This window comes from Eptatretus burgeri, chromosome 4 (genome assembly GCF_056783735.1).
Source record: "Eptatretus burgeri isolate ZD-2024b chromosome 4, Ebu_testis_v1, whole genome shotgun sequence".
Classification (NCBI taxonomy): domain Eukaryota; kingdom Metazoa; phylum Chordata; class Myxini; order Myxiniformes; family Myxinidae; genus Eptatretus; species Eptatretus burgeri.
Genome location: NC_140964.1, coordinates 121,440,769 through 121,462,818, shown reverse-complemented (window position 1 = coordinate 121,462,818; position 22,050 = coordinate 121,440,769). Strand labels below are relative to the sequence as shown.

The 22,050-nt window shown below is 41.1% G+C and overlaps 1 protein-coding gene across 8 annotated transcripts in view; it reads right to left on the bottom strand.

Annotated features, from left to right (window-relative positions):
• The window catches only part of LOC147029000 (uncharacterized), a 335,824-nt gene that overhangs the window by 313,450 nt on the left and 324 nt on the right, over nt 1–22,050 (bottom strand). The window lies entirely within an intron of this gene.

Below are 22,050 nucleotides of genomic sequence, written 5' to 3'. Positions count from 1 at the left end.
TCTTTCGTTTTCTGTCCGAGACAGAGGCCAGCTGTTTATTTCGTTTCTGCTCATCCAAGTAATCTTGGTACTTCCTTCATGCAGCACTTGCAGACAATAGCAGCTTCTTGTCGAGTTCAACTTTCTGCAACCCTCCGACATTGTGAAGATGATCACAGATTATAACTCTCTGGGCAATTAAGGACCAGTCTCTCAGATTTTCCACCTCAATTTCTTTGTTTATCAAGAAGCCCCTTTCAACTATAGCCTGTCCATGGGACGGTAGCAAAAGTTGTCTCACAACCTCCCACAGATTACTGAACTCCGGCTTTTTTGCAATGTCTGCATGCCACAGATGGTCGAGGCGATCTTTCTTTCGATCGAAGTGTGCGTGTTTTACTGAAGTGTCAGTCAGATATCTTGAGTACTGACGGACAGTCTCATCACCATTTTCTGGTGTTATCCACTTGGTGTCACAAAGGGCACTCACTGTTCTGCGCATGTAGCGGATGGCTACTTCCTTTTCGTTGAAATGTCTTGGGTCCAGACATGCTGAGTGTCCGGCAAGGGCATATTTGATTGATGCCTTTTCAATCAGCTTTGACACCAATTCCACAAGAAGCCGTCTGCATTATTTGCAAAACTCGAAAACTGCTCTGTCGGATGCTTTCTTGGAGCGAACAGCTTCTTTCAGAGCTTTTTCGGCAGCCAGTCCAATGTCAATCTTGGACAGATCGGCGTAGTTGTCATCTTTTCTTACATCAAACGACGCCAGCTTTACAGGTGTGAGAGGTTCTGTGGCTGAGTGCTTTCCAAGTCTCTGAAGTAAACTTAGTATCAACTCATGCAAATCAAGTGATATAAAAGGCAACAAGGGCCGATCATCTTGATAGGTTGTCAGGAATGGCGAAATTTCCTGGGATAGGGCAAAGAAGAATTTCAATCTTGCCAGCGTGAGGGGAGTTTGAACAAATTTTTTCACTGTGGAAACGGACTGGTTGTCGGAGTTAGGAACTGATTCTTTTCTCACTTCTCCAACATATACTGAACAAAAATATAAACACACCAACCTAAATATCTAAGTCAAGATTGCCATTATGGGAAAATGGTCAAACCGATGATATGTTTGAGCAATGGTTCCTTTGTTTTGCTCAAGACAGATGTTCCCATTGAAATTGACCACTCTGAGTGTGTGGACTCACACGTTGAGTAATCCTTCCCATGAGCACCATGGGGCTTGACAGAGTGATGGTCAGTGAGCGTGACCAGGACACAAACACTCCCTATAGCTTGCCCTATAAAAGGCCTCCCCAAAATGTGGACTGGTGCCAAATGTCAACATGCCACAGATGTCACAAATCTTGAGGGAGCGCGCCATTGGCATGCTGAATGCTGGGACGTCAGTACGGGCCGTTGCAGCACACTTCAATGTCCACCACTCCACCATTAGCCGCCTGAGAACGCGCCTCAGAGAGACTGGAAGCACCGTGAACCGCCCACATGCCCGGCGACCACGTGTGACCACCGCCGGTCAGGATCGTCACATGAGGCTGCAACATCTCCGGGATCGACTCCGACCGGCCACGAGGACTGCCGATGAGACTGTCGGGCTGCATAACAGGCGCATTTCAGCCCAGACGGTGCGTAACCGCTTGAGGGAGGCCAACCTCCGAGCCCGCCGACCACACCGGGGACTCGACCTCACTGCAGTCCGGCGTCAGACCCGACTGAACTGGGTCAATGTTCACTTGCGCTGGACCCTCGCACGATGGAGGAGAGTGCTGTTCACCGATGAGTCGCGGTTCCAGCTGTATCGGGCTGATGGCAGACTCTGCGTCTGGCGTCGGGCTGGGGAGCGCTACACTGACGCCAATGTCCTTCGTCGGGTGTCACACGGTGGTGCCAGTGTTATGGTGTGGGCAGGCATATGCCATGGAGAGCGCACTCGGCTTCATTTCATTGAAGGCAACTTGAACGGGCAGCGGTACAGGGACGAGATACTCAGACCCATCGTCGTGCCGTTTGTGCGCCTTCACCATGTGACGTTTCAGCACGACAATGTTCGCCCCCATGTTGCCAGGATCTGCATGGACTTCCTCGGTGAGGAGGACATTGATGTCCTCGACTGGCCTCCATATTCTCCCGACATGTCGCCCATCGAGCACCTTTGGGACGTTCTTGATCGACGCATACGACAACGTTACGCAGTCCCAGAGAACGTCCGCCAGCTCCGTGTGGCTCTCCAGGAGGAATGGGAAAACATCCCTCAGGCCACCATTGATAATCTGGTGATGTCCATGTGCCGGAGATGCACCGCTCTGCGCGACGCCAACGGTGGACACACCCGCGACTGACTGTGTGAACTCTGACAGTGACACCTCGGTTGTGTCGGCTGTTGTAGCGCAAAGACTGTCGCCAGAATTCTCAAGGAACTCTTTGAAATTTAATGCTCAATTGTCATGGATTCTATAACCAAATTGTTGTGAAGATTTAGTATTAATGGGTTCGAGGTAAAATAGTAACAATCGCTTGGTGTGTTTATATTTTTGCACTTGGTGCGTTTATATTTTTGTTCAGTGTACTTGCAAACACTGTCCCATATTTATATCGCTCTTTGTGCGCAGGGTGAGCTGTCTAACCATCTTGTTTTGCAGAATTTTAGCAGTATCGTGGTGCCATCTGTGATACGAAGATAGTCCTTGCTACGTGCAGGTGAGTCATGAAACAGGGTGTATAGGGCCCTTAAAAGTGAATAAATTCCTATCTCAGACTTCTCCACGCCAGTCTGAGACGCACCATGGAGGATGTGCAGTCCACATGAGCCTACATCCAACAAGAATTTCCCATAATTTGTCTCCATTTGTGATTGCATGCTGCGATGGAACTTCCAATTCCCGCTGGGCTCGTCCATGCTGATCTGTATAAGGTTGCGTGGATTTAAACCATCCAACACGGTGTTAAATTCTTCTAGCATTTCATCAGCAGTACAATGGCCGACAAACTTTGAGTCCGAGTATCGTGATTTTACCTCATCATTGTCCCAAATACGGATGTAAAAATCCATCTGCTTCTTCTGATTTTTTGTATTCAAGGACTCAAAGAGTAGCACAACTGCTGTTAACCTTTTGTTTCAGAAGCGCTTTGAAGTGCGGTACAAGACCAAATACGTTTAAGTAGGAAGCCTTCTTTTCTGCACATTGAAATTGTGATGCAATGCCACTATCTGGGAACATCCTGTGAAAGAGTGTTCCAATACCTTGACAGGACCTGAATGATTGGTGGGACTCCATAACATGTAAAGCCCAAAGAATCTCTGCCTTTAGCACCTCATCCTTTGTGACAAAGTCTTGTATTGTTGTTGGTCTCGGTGTAGCAGTAGTTGCTGTGCTGGCTGGTGCAGGTCTTACATCAACCTCTATCTGTGGATTCACTGTAACATAGTTCATATCAATTTATTAAATACATCAGCAGTCATCAGTAATATAAAAAATACAGTAGACAAGGCGTAAGTCGTCACCATCGGGACCGAGAAAAAAGTGACGACTTAGAAATGTGACAGTTTACGCGTATGCGAACATTCATGATGACTGTGGGGTGAAGGATGAAGTCGCACGTGGCCTGGACAGATGTGTGAGAGCCGGCTATTGTACCAAAAGGAAAACACAATCCTTGGGGCATAGGTGGGGGTGAGTTGGTGAGTTGGAAAGTGATCAAGCAAAGATGGAATTCATGAATCAGTTTATCAAAAGTAAAGATAATGAACAACTCTGTAAGACAACTCTTATACCATCGGTGATGGTATGGTGACAAATTACATGACACACAGTCATCGTGGTGATGATTACCACTCAATGCCTATGTGTAAGTGAGTGCGGTAATGTACAAAACAAGCCAATATAAAACCATGATCGGACTTCAACACTAATCTCGATCGATCCTTTACTTCTTCGCGAAGTAATCCGTTATGTTTGACTGCCTCAAACTCTTAGACATCTGGTGCATGAGAAAGGATTCAAACCGGTCATTGTATTCCATGATGTTGGCTGGGCAATCCTCCACCGAAAGACAGTATCGGCCGAATATTTGGCCGAAACCGAATATTTGGCTGAGCCGACATTTGCCGAAACCAGATGATGAGCGCGTCATCGACATCTTCAAAGGACACACATTTCACACTTCCCACCGGCCTCACGATCTTCTCCACTTGTCCAAATATCTTGCCCTTATTCGTCAAGATATTATAGCCTGGTGTTGGCGCAGTGGTTAGGGCAGCGGCTTGGGATCCAAGAGGTCCTGAGTTCAAGCCCCGTTGAGCCACTGAATTAATACACCAGGGGGTTGACTCAGCCTGTCATCCTTCCGAGGTCGGCGAAATGAGTACCAGTATACTGGGCCGGTGTATACCCTGGTTAAAATAGGTGTACCATATCCCTGTGTCGTAAGAGGCGACGAGGGTTGCGTCAGGAAGGGCATCCGGCGTAAACATGTGCCAAATCACTATGCGGATCATACGGATGCTCCGCTGTGGCGACCCCTAACGGGAGCAGCCGAAAGAAGAAGAAGATTCGTCAAGATATCGTTCAATGTCTGCCGTTTGATGTCCAACTTCTCAGCTATGTCTGTTTTCTTCATCAGTGGATTTGCCTCGCAAAACTGGATAATGTCGTATTTTTCTTGGTAGGTTTTAGTTGTAAGCTTACGCTTAGTCGCCATTGTCCTGCCTGCAGTGCGATCAACGTGTGTACGCAGTTATAAATAGCCTATCACTGGCGGTGTACACCAATGAGCGAGCATCACGATTCCATGAAATGGGGCTTCTCATGAGGCAGCAGTTCCGTGTGACGAGTTCGGAGTGGTAATTTACTTGAGTTTCCATTACGTGGGAATGGACAACATCTGACGACTTAGAGAGGGATGACCCTTTATTCAAAGGGTTTAACATGAGATAAATTTGGGACTTTTTGACGCTGCCGACTTAGGCGAAGTGACGAGTTACACGCTGCCGACTTACACCGAGTCTACTGTATTCTCCAAATTCAAACCACAACTTTAAAATTGTTCCTTTGGCCTTAGTTATTTTATAACTTGGTTTACAGATCCGCCGACGGTATATTTGCCGAAATTAAATATAAATATAAAACATTTTTAGCCTTTTATATTTAGAAATTTCCCGCCAAAGGTGCAAAAGTTTCAAAACCCGAAATGTAAACGTCGGCATTTATTTGCAAAATATAATTTCACGCGCGCGCACCAAAATGCCGAGTCCCCTTTTAGCAAACTGTGCAATAGAGGTGCGCAGTAGATTTCAGTCATGGCGTCTGAGCAGTGGCCAGTGTGGTTCAGATTGACTACAGTTTCTGGGGCGAAAGTGATTGTTAAGAAGTATGTCAGCAGTATAAATTTGAGTGACTGTATTGGTGATTTAATCACGCAACATCTTGACGACTAATATTTTGGCCGAACGATTGCATCAATTCAGTGCAGCAGCAGGGATCATTTGCAGGCTTCTCTCGATCGTGCCGAATTTGTTTCCGTCGAAAGTTGTACACCGCTGTTCGTATTGAAAGATTTTGGTGCCAAGTACATCAAAGTTTCCCTGCGAGATGCTGATATTCAGCCTTCAACAGACCAGAAATCAGCCTTTGATGTACTCATGGGGATGGGGAGATGGTACGATCAGATGCCCGCTGAAAAGTAAGAGCTGGTTATGGCTCCGATTGACCGTTTTGAGCGTGTTGACTCCTTGTAGACACCTTTTTTAAATCATATCCAGCACTATGCACTGGTGTGCACGCACACATCTACGACTTAGACTAATTTTCTCAGCATTGCTTCCATTTGTTTGATGATCCAACAGGTTTCTACAAGAAAAACATGCCAGACTAGATTGTAAAAACAAGTTTTAATCCTTCTTATTGTTTTTCACACCAATGATACAGTGAACATGGGCATCCTGCATTTGAATGGTCTTCCATCTTCAATGTTTTCTTAGATCCTCCTGGTCTGGGATTTATATTTATTTTCCCCCCACCTAACCTTGTCTTTTCCATGAAACATCCAAAAAAAAATCATTAAAACATATCATTTCTAAAAATTGAAATTCTATTTATATTTATATTTCAACCTACCGACCCTACATTTTAGCTGAAGAACTGTGTAAACCAAGTTATAAAATAACTAAGGCCTTAATTTATTTCTTTTCATTAAATATCAGTACAAGCCGGTAGGCGACATGGCTGCTCGCTCTATATGGAAAGCTGGCCGACGCGACTAGCCGATATTCATGAACATCTATCAATCAATTTCATTCTTTGACAATCGAATGGCCACGGCGCGATGATCAGAGTACAAATTAGCGAAAGACAGAGTATGCATGTATCGGAGATTTTCGTAAGTTGTATGTACAGTCCAAAATAAGTGTATGATGTATGATAAAGTATTTTAGCTGTTGCTAAGCAACAGATGTGTGCATAGCAACCATTCATTTTTGTGTACATGCTCACCACATTGTACACATTTCACCCAAATTTCATCAAAATCAGACTCTTTCTCTTAGAGATATTCGCAATTAAACGTTTCTGAAATGTTCGACATGTACTCGCCCAAAACCTATCTCCTCCTACAAATTGGCATGAAGGGAGCAAGATAGATTGTGCACAGAACTACAAGCTTCGATTTATTTATTTTTGATTTCTTTGACCACTTTAAAGGGCCGTCGCTAGGGCCCGGGGTCCCATATTCGAAAGCACACGATTCCCCACCTACCAAATTTCATTGGAATTGGTTGAATGGTTTAGCCAATAGGCTTGACCAAAGTTTCGCGGACAGACAGACGGATGGAAATGTCCAGAATAAGGGTACTCTAGCGAGCAGCCAACAATTTATTTTCTCAGTCGGTTTGATTCCTAAGCCATAAACTTTAGAACAATTTCTATGATAAAAAAATTGATTATCATAACCTTAATAATAACACTGGTCTGCGTCATTTCAGAGCTCTAGGTTTTCTCAATGGCCCTTGTATGTTTTTTGCATGCTGAATTTAGAAATGTATCTCATTTCGCTCAATCAGGTCAAGTTTTTAATGCAATCTCAATTTTAAGAAAAAATATAATCAATGTTTTTTTATTAGCATTTTTTAAATTCAAAATCATACTTACATTGACAGAAAATGTACAAACTATACATATAATGACACACAAGTACACTTAATGTGGAAGAAAGTGCCTTCTCAATTACTTTCATTTCAATTTCAGAAAAATATAGATAAATCGTTGTTTCTGGCAACACCCAACTTCAGTCGCTCCAGCAGTCATTGTTTTCCTTCGTCTTTTATTGTTGAATTTCACATTAACGGTACTTGTGTGTCATTTTATATATAGTTTGTACATTTTCTGTCAATGTAAGTCTGATTTTGAATTTAAAAAATGCTAATTAAAAGACCAAAAATTGATTATATTTTTCCTTAAAATTGAGATAGCATCAAAACCTGACCTGATTGAGCGAAATGAGATACATTTCTAAATTCAGCATGCAAAAAACATAAGTACCGTTGAGAAAACCAGGACCTCTGAAAAAAATATTTCAAATGCAGCCCAGTGTAATTTACCATTTTACAATTTTCAATGAAGTATTTTATTATAATCATAATTTCCTATCATTCAATGTTTACTTTATTTACTGGTTTTTTACCATTAAAATAAATTGAACGGTTTGTGGGTTCAAGAAATGAGGATATTATTTCACTCATCATTCATAATCATTCAAGGGGTGACAACCCGTTATACTGTTATTTTAGCTGTGCGAAGTCTATCTCCCTTGGTTACAAAAAGTCAAATTTATAAACTGGAATTTTTAGTGATGTGTTCATTGAAATCCAATTATGGCAGATGCGTTTTACACTTAATAGATTATTTCATAAACAAATATCCATGACCGGCACCAGCAGGTATGATGTGCTCGCCGATCCAAAAAATTCTGTAATTCACGAACGGGAATCGGCCGCCGTCTGCTGCATCAAGCACACGCGTTTGGTTCCCTTGGCATGACTTTTGAACGAGCTTTTGCCCATGTTCGAAATATTTACAACTTTCTTGCACACATGACATATTGCTTTGTGGATGGACACCCTTTCTAGCCAATCCCGATAGTCAGGATGGCTGAGCCACGCGGTGTTGAAATAACAAACTTTGGACATTTTGCTTGTCCGTTCTGCAGCCGAAAAGTTTCTCCGCGCAGGGACGTTCATGCAGTTACTCAATCTGCTACTGACAGGGAGATTATGGCAGCGTCATCGATCAACAGCCAATGAATTGTTAGAGCATATATTTCCAATTCTTTTCATTGGTTTATATTTTACTACACTTTACAACCGCACACAGAATCAATGAACATAACCCTAATCCAGGTCAATCAATCCTTTGGCGACAAAATGACCGATGTCGGCTTATTTTCTTACAAAAATAAAAAAATAGGATAGAATTATGTAAGAGACAGTGCACACAAAAGGTTTATTTTCCAGAAGTTTCAAGGAGTTTTTTTTCTTTTTTCCAGGACTTTCAAGTACTGGAAAATGGAATCTCATTTTCCAGGAAATTCAAGGAGTGTCAAGGAGTGTGCGAACCATGTAATACTCCAGCCAAGTCGTCATAACTTAAAAAAATAGCCCCGTGAGGGACTGACGGTTATTTCCCCAACAGGCGAAGTGAAAATTAGGGATTATGGGGAAGGGGCCATGCCCCCCCCCTTTTTCCTGAAGTGGTACGGTAATGGGGAACACAACTAAAGTTAACAGCATGTCTTAATGTTTCATGAAGAGTTTGGTCTGTATTTGTCCATCAGTTTCTGAGAATATTTTAAAATGAATTACCTGAATTTGAGGCAAAACCCACTTTTTTAGCCTCTTATAAGAGGCAGCACAACCCATGAGACCTTCCTGTTCTGATGTATCACACCAAATATGTTCCATAAATCAGTCATGCAGTTTGTGAGGAAAATATGTTTGAGTGAATCTGATGGCTGAGGGGAGAGAGGCCGTGGCCCCCTTTCCAGGGAGATACGGCCACGGGGAGCACAACTTAAGGTTAAGGCATGGTCATGATTCCGCATGACCAGTTAGGTCTGGATCCAGTTGTCGGTTTCCTAGATGATTTTTGAATAAAATACTAATATTTGGGATAACACCCCCCCCACCCCCTCCTTTCAACCCCTTTATACAGGGCACATCTGGATGGGGAGCAAAACCCCATGAGACCTTGTTGTCCTGATGCATCATACCAAATTTGGTCCATAATTGGTCGGGTAGTTTGCGAAGAGACGCATTAGTAAAATGTGCACGGACGCACGTGCAGACGGACGGACACCGGGCCACTCTGAGTTTATTTTGGGGAAGAAATATGAAAATGGTGTGCTTCATTATTGATGATCAACATTTTGTTACGTCACGTCAATCTATTTGTTTTGCATGAGAAACAAAAAAATAATTTTTATTAAAGAAATGTTATTAACAATGGTATTGTATCATGTTTATGACGTATCCAAACAGAGGGGCAATACCCCTGGGTGTTTACCTGGTAGCGGCTGGATAGGATAACCAGTGAACCACAGGTAGGCATGGATGACCCACAAAATATACATCAGAGGAAAGTAAATACCTCTGGATGTTTTTTAATGCCATGAACAAACTTTGGGACATCACGGGTGATAAAGGCTGCGGTAAAATTTCATCGAAATTGTGTAGGTAGTTTCTGAGAAGAAAGCAAATTCATATTTTTGGGGGGCAACCACTTTTACACCACCTTGAAGCCCAATTTTTCTAATGCTTTGAACACACTTTTGGTAGAGTTTGGTTGATGAAGGTCATGGTCAAGTTTCATTGTAGTTGTGTTATTTCTAATAAGAAAGCAAATATCTCTTTGTGGGAAGCGGGGGCCGGTGGGGAGAGGGCAATCCGCCCGTAAGCTCCATCCGTAGACCCCATCAGACCCCAATTTTTTTTCTGCCATGACCAAACTTTGGTACACAGATTGATGAACATTGTGGTAATGTTTAATCAAAATCGCATGTTTAGTTAGAGAAGAAGTTGAAAGCATTTGTGGATGGACAGACGCACCATCCCATAAGCTCCCCGGAGCTACGTTCCAGGTGAGCCAACTGGAGTTCATAGAACACCTTAGCCTTGAATACAAACGACATAGGAATGGTCTTTTAAACTCTTCATTATTGCCTTTCCGAGCACGATCTACATTTCCTACGAGCTGTAATTTTATCTGAATCTCGATGTTCCCCAAAGCTTAGAAAGCGAGCGGGAAATTTGATCAGTCGACATGATATAGAATGGCTCAATATGAGTAGTTTGGCCAGGTTCTGCTAAAATGGAAGTTTGTTTTAAAGTCCCAAGGCAGCAATTTGTGTTCCACAATGTTCAAGTAAATAATTCAACGGAAATAAAACAAATATTTTAAATTTTTTACACCACCTTATTTAACACATTAAATTAGTGATTTATGACAGTTCTTCATGTCCTTTATAACGTCCCGAAAAACATCAAGTTAAATGTTTGTAATGATTTTCAATTTTGTTTGAGTACCAGACAAGAAGACAGAAAAAAAAACTATATATATATATATATATATATATATATATATATATATATATATATATATATATATATATATATATATATATATATATATATATATATATATATATACATACATACATACATACAGTGGGGAGAACAAGTATTTGATACACTGCCGATTTTGCAGGTTTTCCTACTTACAAAGCACGTAGAGGTCTGTAATTTTTATCAGAGATACACTTCAACTGTGAAAGACGGAATCGAAAAGAAAAATCCAGAAAATCACATTGTATGATTTTTAAATAATTAATTTGCATTTTATTGCATGAAATAAGTATTTGATCACCGACCAACCAGTAAGAATTCCCGCTCTCACAGACCTGTTGTTTTGTCTTTAAGAAGCCCTCCCATTCTCCACTCATTACCTGTATTAACTGCACCTGTTTGAACTCGTTAGCTGCATAAAAGACAGCTGTCCACACTCAATCAATCAGACTCCAACCTCTCCACAATGGGCAAGACCAGAGAGCTGTCTAAGGACATCAGGGACAAAATTGTAGACTTGCACAGGGCTGGGATGGGCCATAGGACAATAGGCAAGCAGCTTGGTGAGAAGGCAACAACTGTTGGCGCAATTATTAGAAAATGGAAGAAGTTCAAGATAACAGACAATCTCCCTCGGTCTGGGGCTCCATGCAAGATCTCACCTCGTGGAGCCTCAATGATCATGAGAAAGGTGAGGGATCAGCCCAAAACTACATGGCAGGACCTGGTCAATGACCTGAAGAGAGCTGGGATCACAGTATCAAAGAAAACCACAAGTAACACTACGCCGTCATGGATTAAAATCCTGCAGCGCACGCAAGGTCCCTCTGCTCAAGCCAGCGCATGTCCAGGCCCGTCTGAAGTTTGCCAATGACCATCTGGATGATCCAGAGGAGGAATGGGAGAAGGTCATGTGGTCTGATGAGACCAAAATAGAGCTTTTTGGTTTAAACTCCACTCGCCGTGTTTGGAGGAAGAAGAAGGATGAGTACAACCCCAAGAACACCATCCCAACCGTGAAGCATGGAGGTGGAAACATCATTCTTTGGGGATGCTTTTCTGCAAAGGGGACAGGACGACTGCACCGTATTGAGGGGAGGATGGATGGGGCCATGTATCGTGAGATCTTGGCCAACAACCTCCTTCCCTCAACAAGAGCATTGAAGATGGGGCGTGGCTGGGTCTTCCAGCATGACAACGACCCGAAACACACAGCCAGGGCAACTAAGGAGTGGCTCCGTAAGAAGCATCTCAAGGTCCTGGAGTGGCCGAGCCAGTCTCCAGACCTGAACCCAAGAGAAAATCTTTGGAGGGAGCTGAAAGTCTGTGTTGCCCAGCGACAGCCCCGAAACCTGAAGGATCTGGAGAAGATCTGTATGGAGGAGTGGGCCAAAATCCCTGCTGCAGTCTGTGCAAACCTGGTTAAGAACTACAGGAAACATCTGATCTTTGTAATTGCAAACAAAGGTTTCTGTACCAAATATTAAGTTCTGTTTTTCTGATGTATCAAATACTTATTTCATGCAATAAAATGCAAATTAATTACTTAAAAATCATACAATGTGATTTTCAGGATTTTTGTTTTAGATTCCGTCTTTCACAGTTGAAGTGTACCGATGATAAAAAAATTCCAGACCTCTACGTGCTTTGTAAGTGGGAAAACCTGCAAAATCAGCAGTGTATCAAATACTTGTTCTCCCCACTGTATGTATATGCAGTAGACTAGGCGTAAGTCGTCACCATCGGGACCGAGAAAAAAGTGACGACTTAGAAATGTGACGACTTACACGTATGCGAACATTCATGATGACTGTGGGGTGAAGGATGAAGTCGCGCGTGGCCTGGACACATATGTGTGAGAGCCGGCTATTGTACCAAAAGGAAAACATAATCCTCGGGGCATAGGTGGGGGTGAGTTGGTGAGTTGGAAAGTGATCAAGCAAAGATGGAATTCATGAATCAGTTTATAAAAAGTAAAGATAATGAACAACTCTGTAAGACAACTCATATACCATCGGTTATGGTATGGTGACAAATTACATGACACACAGTCATCGTGGTGATGATTACCACTCAATGCCTATGTGCAAGCGAGTGCAGTAATGTACAAAACAAGCCAATATAAAACCATGATCGGACTTCAACACTAAGCTCGATCGATCCTTTACTTCTTCGCGAAGTAATCCGTTATGTTTGAATGCCTCAAACTCTTGGGTATCTGGTGCATGAGAAAGGATTCAAACCGGTCATTGTATTCCATGATGTTGGCTGGGAAATCCTCCACCGAAAGACAGTATCGGCCGAATATTTGGCCGAAACCGAATATTTGGCTGAGCCGACATTTGCCGAAACCAGATGATGAGCACGTCAGACATCTTCAAAGGACACACATTTCACGCATTTCACACTTCCCACCGGCCTCACGATCTTCTCCACTTGTCCAAATATCTTGCCCTTATTCTTCAAGATATCGTTCAATGTCTGCCGTTTGATGTCTAACTTCTCAGCTATGTCTGTTTTCTTCATCAGTTTATTTGGCTCGCAAAACTGGATAATGTCGTATTTTTCTTGGTAGGTTTTAGTTGTAAGCTTACGCTTAGTCGCCATTGTCCTGCCTGCAGTGCGATCAACGTGTGTACGCAGTTATAAATAGCCTATCACTTGCAGTGTACACCAATGAGCAAGCATCACGATTCCATGAAATTGGGCTTCTCACGAGGCAGCAGTTCCGTGTGACGAGTTCGGAGTGGTAATTTACTTGAGTTTCCATTACGTGGGAATGGACAACATCTGACGACTTAGACGAAGTGACGACTTAGAGAGGGATGACCCTTTATTCAAAGGGATTTAGCATGAGATAAATTCGGGACTTTTTGACGAGTTACACGCTGCCGACTTACACCTAGTCTACTGTGTGTGTATATATATATATATATATATATATATATATATATATATACATATATATATATATATATATATATACATACATACATACATACATATATATATATATATATATATATATATATATATATATATATGTGTATTTCACCAGTGTCCGAAGGAAGCAGTTCAGTTTGGCATTTCCTTCTCGTGATGCAAGACAGCCACAACTCCCCCTCACGTCAATTCGGCATTTGCACCGCTTAAAAAAATTTTTTGACGGATGAACGGATGGTCATACCAATTACTGAAGTGGCTCCACCACTTGAAAATGACCTTACTCCTATGTACGAACGTGGGATCGGGACAACATTCCGTGCAATTTGCCAAATTCAGAGCCAAAGTACTGCTAAACTTCAGGTTTGTGTTCCAGTTCGTGTTCTGATTCATGTTCTAAAAAGTGTTCAAAATATAATATTCAATTGAAATCAAGTGAAAGAGGTCGATGGAGCACAATCTAGTTCATATCGTTCAGTCAAGTCGTGTCTGACTTCTGGTGACATTCATAATCAGATTTCTCTCTGTTGAAGCAGTTACCCAATCCATCACAAACATGGTGTGACTTCCTCTTCTTACCTCAACCACTCATGCTGATTCTGGGAGGTTGATGGTTCATACTAGCCAAGTCATGATGACTTTAAAAATCAATTAAAAGGAGGACTTCTCCAGACCAGTATGATTGACTTTTCCAGACATTGATCCCTGAGAAGATGTGTCCAAAGTATGGCAGTTTCAGGGCTTTATTCACGAGAAAGGAGGTGGTTATGAGGAGATATGATATTGATGTTTAAGACAATGAAAGGTGGAGATAAATAACTGCAGCTGAATCATTCAACAGAGTAGACAGTGATAGGAACAAGGGCCATAGACTGAGAGTAAGGAACAGAAGAGTTAAGACGGTAGTTAGGCAGGGTACTTTTACTCAGAGAGTAGTTACTGCATGGAATGGCCTCCCTGGAAAGGTAGTGAGAGCAGAACAAGTAGATAAGTTTAAATTTGAATCAGATAGGTGCCTGGAAGCTATGGAGATAGAGCGGTATCGGGATGTTGACAAGACTTTTATGTAGTTCGAGTATTTATGGGTGATTGTGTGCATGTGTACAGTGCTGTTGGTGGAGGTCTTGTCAAGGGGGAGGGGGGGTTGTGTGGCTTATGTTGTATGTTTTTAACCAAGCCCAGCCCCCTCAAATGAGGGGAAGAAAAAATAGAAGCAAACAAACAAATATATTTGATTGATTAAAAACTGTTTTTGCATTTTCTTCCTTGGATCTTGTGTCGATGGGTTGGTGTGGTGTTCGCACAGGCATGATGGGCTGAATAGCCTCATTCTCGGTTAGATTTCCTTGTAAATTTCTGTTTTAGCATCTCCATGTTGTATGTGTATGTATAATATATATATATATATATATATATATATATATACATATATATATATATATATATATACATATATATATATATATATATATATATATATATATATATATATATATATATATATATATATATATACACACACATCATTCCAGCAATCTCTGTGTGTGTGTCTGTGTGTGTGACCGCTGTTTCTCGACAACCTCTGGTCCAATCTAATTGAAACTTGCCAGATATATTGCTGGGGACCTGAGGATGTGCCTTTGCAAGGTTTGATATTAATCGGACAAGTGCTTCGCAAGTTATGGCCATTTATTTACCAAACCAATGGCAAGACACGTTGTTGTGTGGGCGTGGCCGATGGTGAAGGGAAGCTCAGCCGCGTTCCCCATTACAGGTTACAACGTACGGGCTTCCGGAGAGTGATGACTTCGTGTATTCTAATAATTTCTCGATTTCTTATGCGCATTTATAGATAAACACAATGGCCCAAGTTATGATCGTTTTCCTATTAGACGGTGTATAAATTTCGGTAAGATCACAGTGCTGGTATGCTCCGAACCAGGAAGTAAATTATTTTTTTGCACGTTTTTTTTTTTCGTGTATTCTAATAATTTCTCGATTTCTTATGCGCATTTATAGATAAACACAATGCCCCAAGTTATGATCGTTTTCATATTAGATGGTGCATAAATTTGGGGAACATCAGAGTTAGCTGGTATGCTCCGAAGCAGGAAGTAAATTATTTTTTGCACGTTTTTTTTTCTCCTCTTTCCTCTTCTCTTTGTGTTTTTCCTTGCGATGACATTGGGAAAAGGCAAAATACGTTGGCGCTAATTGACTAATTGGCCATTAAGAATAAATTGCGAATAATCGTAACTGCCATATGCGAACTTCCTGACAGTGAGGACTTCACTTCCTGAGAGTGACGATTACTGTATTCTCTCTCAATTCTTTCCTTCTCGATTTCTGTACTTTCTCGATTTTCTTAAACCCAATACCCCAATCCAGTCAGTGACGATTACTGTATTCTTTCTCGATTTATCGACTTACTGTATTCTTTCTTTCTCGATTTCTGTACTTTCTCGATTTTATTAAACACAATGCCCCAATCCAATCGTCGTTTATGAGAGCGAAGGAACGGCCATGTGTGGTTGTTGTTTCTGGCACGCGGTTTGAAAGTTGTTTTCTTTTTTTGCATGTACGGCTACGCACGTACGGGCACGTGAGAGCGAAGAAACAGCCTGTGTATTTGTTTCTGGCATGCGGTTTGAAAGTTTTTTTGTTTTTGTTTTTTTGCACCTACGGGCACGCACTAGTATATGTAATGTCTGTAAGCCTCCTGGAAGAACTTGTACATGCAGTGCAGTTTGCCTACGCTGTGTGTGCGTGTGCGTGCGTTTTTTCGCTCGCCTGTTCGAAGAACAGAGAGCGAGAGTGATACCCCGACGTGAGCGTGAGAATGTTAAAGGTTTTGGTGCAAGTTATTTAGAAGCTTGCCATTCATCAATATGTGTACTAGGATGCTGATATTTGGCATGGAGGTTCATTTGGGGTATATTATTTATGTAGTGAAGTTGAAATTAAAAAATAATTTCAAATGTTTTAAACTTAACTTTTTGTAGCACATCAACATTAAAGTTTTTGGTGCAAGTTATTTAGAAGCTTGCCATTGATTTAAGATGTGTACTAGGATGCTGATATTTGGCATGGAGATTCGTTTGGGGTATACTATTGGTGTAGTGAAGTTGAAATTAACAAATAATTTTAATTTTTTTTTAATTTCAACCTAAGATGGTGTCAAAGCCACCCAATGCTCGCCTGTTTCTACTAGACGCTTGCCATTCATTTAATGTGTACTAGTTTACTGATTACAATATACAACTACATATATTGCTTTAAAATTATTTGGATCAGACTTCACTGCAAGGCTTTATAAAAAAAATATTAATTATTAGACGAGTCTTTTAAAAACGATAAATGTATAAACAGGCGAGCATTGGGTGGCTTTGACACCAACTCTGGTATTTGTGACGGCAATGCATTTGTATATTACTCAAGCAATCTCAACCAAACTTGACAGGAGGATGAAGGGTCACACGATGGAGGTTGTCGTGACTCAATTTGGTCCCCTCTATAAAGCCGGTCACACGTTGACGTTTTAGCCAGCGTATGGCAACGTATCAAAATGGATGTAAAACGCTGGCATACGCTGAACTATCGATGTTTTTTTCAGTTTTTGGCGTATTCATAACAAGTTGGACGTATGCATAACGTATTAGTAACGTACACAGAACGTTTCGATAAAATATAGATAACTTATACCAACGAATGCTTAGCGTGTTGTTGGCGTTCACAACCTATGCCCAACAATAGTCTAAAATATGCATAGCGCGGCAGCGTGTTGCCGAAGATCACGTGGCGTAGCCTATTAAAAGGCTGCCGCTCGACGATTCAAATCATAACCACACTAGACATCAAAGTGTCAAGGCCCTGTCACACCTTGACATTTTAGCCAGCGTATGCCGACGTATGAAAAATTTGCCGAATACGCTGACACACGTCGAATACGTTATGGATAAGTTTTGTATACGTTAAGAACACGCTGAAGCACGCTGGCATACGTCGTAGTACGCCGAGCACGTCGACAAATTTTAAGCATGCTCAAAATTTAGACGCATGTCAGCGTATGACGCACAAGTTCCACATACGCTGGCCATAAGTTGTCGGCACGTTATGCGATTGTTGACACGTCAACACACGTTACTTGTAAGTTACTCATAAGTCGAAACACGTCGAGGTAATGTTTTGCGAACCCGAAACTTATTTGTAACCTACGAGTAACGTGCTTTGAACCTATGAGTAACATATCTCCAATGCATATTGACGTATTTGACGTCTTCCGGATGACCACAGAACTTGCTGAACGTGTTACTAACTTACAGCTACCGTAAAATGGCGTATTGTCAGCGTTTCGGGGAATTGGTATATAAAAATGGGGTTCACACAGGAGGAACCCGTCAGTGTTCCAGACTCCATGGTTTGTTTTTTGTTTTTTTCTTCGGCATGACGGTGATGTTGACACTTCGATTTCTAGTGCGGTTATGATTTAAATCGTTGAGCGGCAGCCTATTAATTATATTATAACCGTACGAGAAATCAAAGTGTCAACATCACCGTCATGCCGAAGGAGGAAAGGGAAAAAAAAAAAAAAAAAAAAACATGGAGTCTGGAACACTGACGCTAAACATTACCTCGACGTGTTTCGACTTATGAGTAACTTACAAGTAACATGTGTCGATGTGTGTCGACGCGTGTCAACGATCGCGCAACGTGCCTACAACACGTTACTCATAGGTTACAAATAAGTTTCGGGTATGCTAAACATTACCTCGACGTGTTTCGACTTGTGAGTAACTTGCAAGTAACGTGCGTCGACGTGCGTCAACGATCGCGCAACATGCCTACAACAACTCATGGCCAGCGTATGCGGAACGTGAGAGTCATACACTGGCATACGTCGAAAAATTTTGAGCATGTTAAAATTTGTCGACGAGATCGGCGTACTACGACGTATGCCAGCGTGCTTCAGTGTGCACTTAACGTATACAAAACTTACCCATAACGTATTCGACGTGTGCCAGCGTTTTAGACAATATTTTGCATACGCTGGCTAAATCGTCAATGTGTGACAGCGGCTTCAGGAAATTTTCCACCTTGGGTGAAATCCGTGTTTCGGTGTATCGATAGCCTATCACGGCTTTTTCCCAAGGATGCCTCTAATAACAACACTAACTGGAGGGGGAGCACTTGGTAGAGTGCAAAACCTCCGCCGCCAATACTGCTCGGTTACTCAAGTGAACCTGATATCCTATTCATTCAATTTGACGTCAACAGTGCTCACAGAGTTATAGTTTGCAACTTTCCCTTTTACATACTCAATTCATTCGTCATAACTAGATTCCTTGAGATGCAAATTGATTTTACGTGGGTATATCCACCTGAAGTTCCAAAATCAGCCGCAATTATAACGTTGGCATGTTTTTTGTTGGAAATCACTTATAACATGTAGAAATGCAAAAATAAAATCGAAATTTTGTTGAAAAAAAATTTGCAAATTTTTTTTTTCTCTAACAATTTTTTTTTGGGGGGGGGTTGGAAATCACTTAAAATATGTAGAAATACAAAGAAAAGAAATTAAATTTTGTTGAAAAAAAAGTTGCAAAAAAAACTTTCTCTAACAATTTTTTTTTGGGGGGGGGTTGGAAATCACTTAAAACATGTAGAAATGAAAAAATAAATAAATAAATAAAAAACCCAAATATTTTTTCAAATTGGCCGCCATAGCGGCCATATTGGATTTTGGACCAAGTCCAAAATCTAATGGCATGATCCTTGGACCAGACCTAACCCCCCCCCCCACCAAGTTTCGTCGAAATCCGTAATACTGTTCACAAACAAACAAACAGAAAGGGGGTGAAAACAGTAACCTCCGGAGGTTAATGACAAAACCAATTATAAATGCATATCAATTAATAATAATAATAATAATAATAATATTCCCTCTCCCCAGGAGTTTTTCCTCCTTGGATAAACGCATTGTTAACCAGAGAGTTGGTGTCAAAGCCACCCAATGATCGCCTGTTTATACATTTATCGTTTTTAAAAGACTCGTCTAATCATTAATATTTTTTATAAAGCATTGCAGTGAAGTATAATTTTAAAGGAATATATGTATTTGTATGTTGTAATCAGTAACAAGAGCGCAAGTGAGCACAATATATGCCCGAACAAGAAGGTATACACAGAATTGTGCTACAACATGGAAAACAGCATCCAGGTTGCCATGGCAACCACTTTAGATGACGACCATACGACGCTACACACCGTCTCCAGTCTGTACCTATGTACCAAATATGAAACGTGAAAGTTGAAAACTTTGGGAGTTAGAGTGCGGACAGAAACGGATGGAAAACAGCATCCTAGTTGCCATGGCAACCACTTTAGATGAAGAACATGTCACGACACACCGTCTCCACAGTCTGTACCTATGTACCAAATATGAAACATTAAAGTTGAAAACTTTGGGAGTTACGAGTGTGGACAGGAACGGACGGACGAAGACAGACACGGACGGACGATTGGTAACACATAATACGCCCCGATATATATATATATATATATATATATATATATATATATATATATATATATATATATATATATATATACATACATATACATGGCGCATAAAAAAATAGTGTGGTAGATAAAAACATTACAAAGGAAAAAAAAAAACTTGCACAAAAAAAACTTTAACATTTTCACGCTCACGCTGACGCTGACGCTCACACCGGGGGTATCGCTATAGCTCTCTGTTCTTCGAACAGGCGAGCTAAAAAAAACGTATAAATAGCTTATCGTGGTGTTTCGTGCGGCACCCCTACTGTAAGTTAAGAAAATATAAACCACAAACATGTATGATTACTTTTTTTAAGTCACTCCTGCTGTTTAACACTAAACTGAGAGAGATTTGGAGGTAACCCGATGTTCTTGAAGGATGATGGGCTTATCTCGTTCACCACAAACCAACAGACCCAAGCCAATATCTACTGTAATCTATATAATCCCAGAGGATAACAACATGACCCTTCCTGGCGCTCACGTGGGAGTGGGTGCACAAGTTCATATAAAAACAAATAAATTTTTTTTTTAAAACATTGAAGCTTAAACCTTGAGGGTCTGCTTCGCTCGACACGTCCTGTTAGCACAGGTAGACCATCACAATTGTTGAAAAACAATGTTTGACTCATGAATGCTGACAGTGAAAAAGTATATAGTTTGAGGGGGGGGGGAATAAAAAATATGTTATTTCAAGATTTAAAGTTTGGATTGACGACGACGCTGAGCACGTTGTTATCCAGGGAGTGTAATGCATACAAGCTGTGCACTGGAAATTAACAAGCTTGCAGAATGAAGGTTTTATTACGAACAGGGGAATTCACTTCATGGATTTACACACAAACCAAGTTCCCAAGAATTATAGAAATCACCAACAGCACACGGATTTGTCGCCGAATGGCGATTCCATATCGAGCTTCAGATTTGGCACACAATATATATCTATATATCTCAAGCAGAGGGGTTCAAGATAAATCCAGACATATATATATATATATATATATATATATGTATATATATATATATATATATATATATATATATATATATATATATATAAAAACCCAAGCAAAAGGGTTCAAGATACATCCATGTGTGTGTATATATATATATATATATATATATATATATATATATATATATATATATATATATATATATATATATATATATATATACACATACCCAAAAAAAGGGGTTCAATATTATTTTTGTATAAAACTCAAGGAGATTCAAATATATATATATATATATATATATATTTTTATAAAAAAAACTCAAGGGGGTTCGAGAGACACAGAGACACACACACACACACACACACACACACACACACACACACACACACACACACACACACACACACAGAGACAGAAACACACACACACACAGAGACAGAAACACACACACACAGAGACAGAAACACACACACACAGAGACAGAAACACACACACACAGAGACAGAAACACACACACACACACACACACACACACACACACACAGACACACACACACACACAGACACACACACACACGAAGACAGCCTGTTTATAATCCAAGTTCCGCGGTTTAATGAGACAATCGAATGGACAATCCGTCCGATTGAGCTCGGGATGCGATTAAAGGATCCACGAGTAACCCTGAAGGAAGGTACAAGACAAAACACGCGACCATCTTGAACGGGAAACAAAGCACGGGACGCACGTCCCTGTACGAATAGAACACAAGTCATGAGGCCCCTTTCCCTCCCGGAGGAACGTCAATCCGGACAGCGGATCTCGTCGTGCCGAGCACCCTCGACCCTCACACGGTGTTTCATGAACAGCCTGCCCCTAGCGCCCGATTTTCACTCAAACACAAATCGAAATCACAAACAGCCGAATAAAAGGTCCGTTTAAATCGAACCGAGGAAAAAAAAATTATTCCAGCATTTTTCACCACATTT